The sequence below is a fragment of the Mustela nigripes genome, chromosome X, assembly GCF_022355385.1.
Source record: "Mustela nigripes isolate SB6536 chromosome X, MUSNIG.SB6536, whole genome shotgun sequence".
Taxonomy (NCBI): Eukaryota; Metazoa; Chordata; class Mammalia; order Carnivora; family Mustelidae; genus Mustela; species Mustela nigripes.
Window position 1 is genome coordinate 1,896,948 of NC_081575.1, and position 6,298 is coordinate 1,903,245.

General features: G+C 55.9%; 1 long non-coding RNA gene across 1 annotated transcript; it reads left to right on the plus strand.

Moving 5' to 3' along the window:
* The first annotated feature begins 4,353 nt into the window (after positions 1 to 4,353).
* On the plus strand, positions 4,354 to 6,286 carry LOC132007495 (uncharacterized). The gene is made up of 3 exons (XR_009401374.1): positions 4,354 to 4,436; positions 5,288 to 5,405; positions 5,933 to 6,286. It is a non-coding gene; the product is annotated as an uncharacterized LOC132007495 (long non-coding RNA).
* The last annotated feature ends 12 nt before the right edge of the window (positions 6,287 to 6,298 follow it).

A 6,298-nucleotide genomic window follows, 5' to 3' on the forward strand; every position in this document is an offset into this window, starting at 1 on the left:
AACTGAGAGGCAGGCAGAGAGAGAGAGAAGGAAGCAGGCTCCCTGCTGAGCAGAGAGCCCAATGCGGGACTCGATCCCAGGACCCCGAGATCATGACCTGAGCCGAAGGCAGCGGCTTAACCCACCGAGCCACCCAGGCGCCCCAACAATAGGTCTTTTGATCCATAAATAAGAGATGTGTTTTTATTTACACAGATCTTTAATGTCTTTCAATAGTATACGGTTGTACAAGACTTGCCCTTCTTTTGTGATGCTTATTCCTGGGTATTTTTTTCTTTTTGATGCCATTATAAATAGAACTGTTAATTTCATTCTGGATTGTTCCCTCATAGTGTACAGAAATACAGGGAGTTTTTGTATATTGGTCTAGAATTCAGCAATTTTGCTGAACTTGTTTATTAGCTCTGACAGTTTTTTTTTTTGTGTGTGTGGATTTATTTGGCTTTTCTTTATACACGATTGTGTCATCTGTGAATAGAGAGTTTTATCGCCCCCTCTCCACAGCAGACACTCTTTCTCTTTAGTTATCATTTGGTTGCCTTTTCTTAACAGTGTAACTCTTTCAGTAGCTGCCTCTGTATCTGTAGATAAGGGATTTCCACAACTACTTCTTCATGTAGCCATTAAGACTTTCTCTATCCACTGCCTGCCAAGAGCTGAGGACTTGACTTCCTTGCCCAGTAAGCACGCAGCAGGCCCAAGATCTCTGACTGACTCCAGTTGTCCTTTGCTGGGTCCTCTTCTAGGTTTAAGGAAGGGGTGCACGAAGCGAAGGACTCAGGCGCTCACGGAGCTCGTGGAGCGGTCCTGCCAAATGGATGTCCCTGGGCTCCTGGACTGATTTGTTTCACACAGTCCCCTCCACAGGAACCAGTACATACACTGGACTGCCCCCCGGGGACCAAAGGTGGCTTCCTGTTTCAGAGCAAGTGTTCATTAACTAGGCTCATCCAATCAGAGTCTCCCTGTGGACTTTGAACCTGGAGACGGAGTTGGCCAAATGATGGTGGGCACATGGTTGAAAGTCTCGGTCGTGCTGGTCCCATGGCCAAAGATATGGGAGTGGGGAAGCCAGGTGGAGAGTGAGGAAGGCGGTGGTTCTGGCCGCAAGCCTCGGTGATCCCAGCCGCAGGAAAGGCTCTGTGCGCAGTAACCCCGAGAGGGTCTGGGGAATACAGCAAGAGGGCTAGAGTTCGAGAGGTGTGGGGTCTGATGACATAGTACGCAGGCAGGAGGGGCTGGCACAGACAACAAAACTGGTGAGGACTTCACTTGCCAACCTTGGTGGGGGATATTTGGGATAATGAGGAGTAATAATAATCACTGTGCCAGGAGCTAAAAGCCCCACATTTGGAAGGACATCCCTGCACGGGGTGACCTTGAGAAGCCACCCGACCTTCTTGGATTGGATTTCTTCATCTGCATTCTTTCCCTCTGTTTTATTTCTCCGTGCCCTGGGATGAATTATGCCTCCCCAGGCCTTCTTCCCTTCCACAGGGTTATGAGTGGCTTCCCTGTTCTCCACAGTCTCGAGTTTATTAGCAGACATCAGGGGACGTCTCAACCACCCGCTCTCTGACACCCCCCCCCCCATGAGGTTCCTGCAGCTGCCATTAAAAAATGACCACAAACTGGGTGGCTTTAACAACAGATAGCTCTTCTCTCATGCTTCTGGAGGCCAGACATCTGAAATCAAGGTGTCTGGAGGGCTGTCCTCCCTCCGGAGGCTCTAGGAGAGGATCCTCCTCCGTCTCCTAGCTTCTGGTGGCCCCAGGCATCCCCGGGCTTGTGGCCCATCACTGTAGTCCCTGCTTCTGTCTTCAAGTGGCCCACAGGTCAGGGAGGCCACCCATGAGACGGATGTGGGTCAGGATGTCCCCATCAACCTCCAGTCTGGCAGGAGGGCCTTCAGTGTGCAGAATTAGAGCGGGGCTCTCCACCCGCACCCCTAGACCGGGTGTCCCGCATCTCCAGCAGTCCGCTCAAGCTTTCCCCGCAGAGCTATTTACGCAGCTGAGGAGTTCTCCCTGTCTTCTCGAGACCCAGACGGCCCAGGCCTTTCTCTAGCACAGCGTTGCCAGCCTCGCTGCAGCTGTCCCGCTGTCGCTGTCCTGCTGTCGCTGTCCCGCTGGCTTCTCAGCTTTTGCTCCATGGATTTGTGAGTTGTCCACGTGGAGCCTTAGCGCTCTGAAGAACTCCCCGGCTACGTAAACGGCTCGTGGTCCCTCCACCAGTGCTGTTTTGCCCCCTGACTCTACTGGCCAGTCTTCTGGCTCTTCTTTATGAAATCCCTTCTCCCCATGGGGGGTTTGTCCTTGATGGCACAATTGTCCATGACCTTTTTTTTTTATTGCAGCTTTATTGAGATATAATTCACACACCATAAAACCCACCCATTGAAACTGTCTAGTGCAATGGTTTTTAATATGTTCACAGAGTTGTGCAACTCTCACCACAATCCAGTTCCAGAACATTCTGATCACTTCCCTTTGAGCAGCCACTTCCATCACTTGCCCAGCCCCCAGCCAGCCGCTGGCACCCACGGATCTACATTCTGTCTCTGGATTTGTAGCGCCTGTCCGTGCATATCTAGCGCCGGGTGGGTTTTCCAACCCTTGCACCGACTTGCAACACTGCAGAGGTCCGCCTCAGTCACACGCAAGCCCCCGGGGGTGTTCAGAGCTTGCTCAATCTTTCTCTTTACTGAGCTTGTTTTTACTCAAAACTTTGAAAAAGGAAATCATCTCAGGTAGTAGTAGATTAACCAAAAGCTATAATCCCCACAGTGTCTCCACTGGTCCGGCAACTCCCACCTTCTTTAGTAAGACGGAGCCCTGACCCGCCCAGTAAACAGAGCGCTGTCCAGGTAGTGTGGCTCTGGCAGGCTCAGCGAAGGCAGGGCCCCAGTCAGGCTTTGGTTTCACAAAGGTGGCTTTGTCTGGAGCATGTGGGATGGGGGAGCAGGGCAAGGCTCCAGAAGGGAGACCCTGTCTGCTTCATCCCAGCACCAGGCCCGAGCCCCACTCATGCAGCGAAGGAGGCAGGGGGCCAGGAGAGTGGGGGTGAGGAATCCTCCAGAGGAAGGTGCTTGGGGCAGGAAGGAGCATGTCGTGGTCACTCTTCAGAAACAGGATTGACCTCCCACCCCAAATTTGAACGTGCCCCTCCTCCGAGCTCACCGGGCGTGACCCTGATGCTTTGGGTGGGGCCACCTGATCAGGTCCTGAGGGCGGAGCTTCGGGAATGGAGCCAGTACCCTTGTCAGAGAGACCCCGGAGAGCTCATGTGCCCGGTCCACCGCGTGAGGCACAGTGAGAACTTGCTTTCTGCAAACCGTGAGAGGGTTCTCACCAGAGCCCACCCATGCTGACACTCTGATCTTGGATTTCCAGCCTCCTGACATTTGAGAAAGAGATGTCTGTTGTCTCTCTGTCACCTAGCCTGTGGTGTTTTGCTCTAGTAGCCCGAGTGGGCTACGATGAGGGCGGTGTAGGAGGGGGACAGGTTCACCCAGCGGGGGCCGGGCGCGGGGGGCAAGGGCCGGGCAGGCAGCAGGCTGTGGAGTTCAGGACACATGTGGCTTCACAGCGGTCTAGTCGAGAAGGGTTGGGGGGCAGAGGGCAGGGGAAATGGGAAGGTGGATTCTGAGGGAGGCGGTTGGGACAGCCAGTGGGGAGAGATCGGAGGCCCAGAAGGTGTTTGTGGAGAGCTGGGGAGAGGTGGGGAAGGAGGAGTGACAGTGGAGTGAGGGGCTCCTCATGACCACCCTAGGGCGAAGGCCACTGGGGAGGAGGTGGGCAGGGTGAGCACTTTGGAAATCCTCCCCTGTCCTTGAAGAGCAGTCAGGCTTTCCAGTGGCCCTGCCTGGGCGCAGCCTTTCCTCTGTACCCCGAAGGCCCCTCCCCATTCTCTGCTTCATCCTTTGAGCTTCGGCCTGAGTCCGGCTCACTCCCTCGCTCATTAGGTGAGGAGGAGGCCAGGCTGGACTCAGTGCGGAGGCGCCCAGTAAAGGTTAGATAAGGCGACCTTGGCAAATACCATAGAATCCTCTTCCGATAGGATTGTCCGCCCCTCCTGTATTGATCATCTTCTCTGTACAGGGCCTGGAGATAATCCCCGGGCAAGGTCAGGGGATGGTTGGGGGCGGTGGGGGGGGGCGGGGGGGGCGGTGGGGATGCCACCTTTGGGAGGGGTGACAGGAAGGGAGGGCCCATGCCGTGGGTGTGGCTTGATGGTGGGAGAGGAGAGAGGTTTGCTGGCTCCCACTGGTGGCTAGTGAATTATTCATTTGTCAATCACCGTGTCCAGGCTGTTTGCTGGGAGGGTGCCCTGTGACCCAGGGTTTTAAAAATTAATGTGTTCATTAAGTCATTCCCTTGACTCACGCTCATGGGCGCCTGTTACTTGCTGAGCTCAGATTCTTCACACTACAAAAGGTGTGTGTGGGGGAATTCAAGCTGTGCTGTTTAACCCGCAAACACAGGGGGTGGAGAGGTGACAGGCAGACCACTGGGCCAGGGCCCGGAGGGAAGAGTGGATGAGACAACTTGTGCGTGTGGATGTGTGTGCATGTGGTGGGGGGATTGCCTGATGTGTGTGTACATTTGCATGTGAGTGTGGGGAGGGGTGTGCGTGTGGTGTGCCCCTTTAGGCTGGTGCTCTGGGTGGTCTGGGTTTCAGCCTCGGCTGGGGGACAGCAGTGACAGAGTGCTCAAGGCATGACAGGTGTTAGCAGCACAGGGGCCTTGGGGCCCCGAGTCCCTTTACACATGTGCACATGGGTACATGTGGGCAAGCACGCACACACACACCCACACACGCACAGGTACTCAGCCCAGAGTGCCTGGGCCTTGCCTCAGACAGAGGGAGTTGGGGAGAGGGGTTTGGGGCAGGATTCCCTTCACTGGGCAGAGCTTGTGTGAAGACCGTTAGGCGGGGGGTTATAACTTCCAAGGAGTTGCGCTCCTGTTGCCAGGAGTGGCACAGTGGTGGGATCTGCGGCTTGTCAGTTGACAGGGTGACGCCCTGAGAACTGGCATGTTAGGCTAAGGCCTCAGCCTTCTCCTGAGTGTAAGGGGTTCTGGGAGATGGGAGGCAGCACTGAGCCAGTCAGGCTTACATTTTAGGAGGCTCGCTCTGGCTGGTGGCTGGTGTTCCGGGCCGGACTCGGGGCCCCTAGGTTGTGATCCCTGGAAGCTGGGATCAGCGAAGGGTCTTTGCCAGATGTGATCAAGTGAAGGGTGCACGCTGAGATCACCCTGAATTTCCTCACTGGCTCTAAATGCAGAGGCAAGTAACAGGGGAGACTCAGAGACACACAGAAGAGAAGGCCATGTGACAGCAGAGGCCTGCAGTGACATGGCCATGAGCCGAGGAACACCTGGGGCCACCAGCAGCTGGAACAGGTAAGGAAGCATTGTCCCCTGCAGAGAGCGTGGCCCTGCGGACACTTGGATGTTAGACTTCCGGCCTCCAGAGCTGTGGGAGGATGAGTTCCTGTTGTTTTCAGTCCCTCGCTTCCTTGTTTTGTTACAGTGGGCACAGGAAGCCAACCACCATGGCTGGCGTAGAGAAAAAGACTTGGGGGGGGGGTTGGTTTGGGAGAGGGATGGGGGAGTGGAGGAAGGAGACAAGGTTGTCCCGGGTGGGTCAGGAGGTAGAGCCATCGGGACCCTCACCCGGGTCCAGTCACCGTGGCGGATGAGCTTGGGAGCAGTGGCCTTTTCCTCTCAAAGTTCCCAGCTCTCTCAAATCATAGCCACCATCTGATGATACCGGAATGACCCGGATGACTGGGTCGTTAGTTTGGGAGTCCCTCTGGTGCTCTATATCCCTAATGCCCGACGTGGGATACCCTGCTTGTGGAAAACGCACGGACGAAGCGTGCGATGGCATCGTGAGCTGGATATTCAACAACATTCATTCATTTAAGCTCCTAGTGTGCGTCAGCCTGGGAAGGTGAGCACAAGCCAGATAACCAAGGGATGCAGAAGAAAATCCCAGAGGCAGGACCCCACAACGCACTCGCTCTTCGCACATGTCCTCCGGGGCTCGTCCACCTGTCTGCAGACGTGGCAGATGCGAACGCGGGCACTGAGCCACGGGATTTCTCCCGCCGGGAGTCGCAGACCGCTCACAAGCAAGCGCCCCTCGCCCGGGGGCCTGGCACTCCCCACCGGCCGTCCCAGTCCTAAAGCACCGCTGGGCCAGCAGCCTGGAGCGACGTCCGAGTGGGGGTGCCCGCGACCTCGCGACGCAGCCCAGCCAGTTCCGGCCGCGGGGCACCGGACCGGCGGCT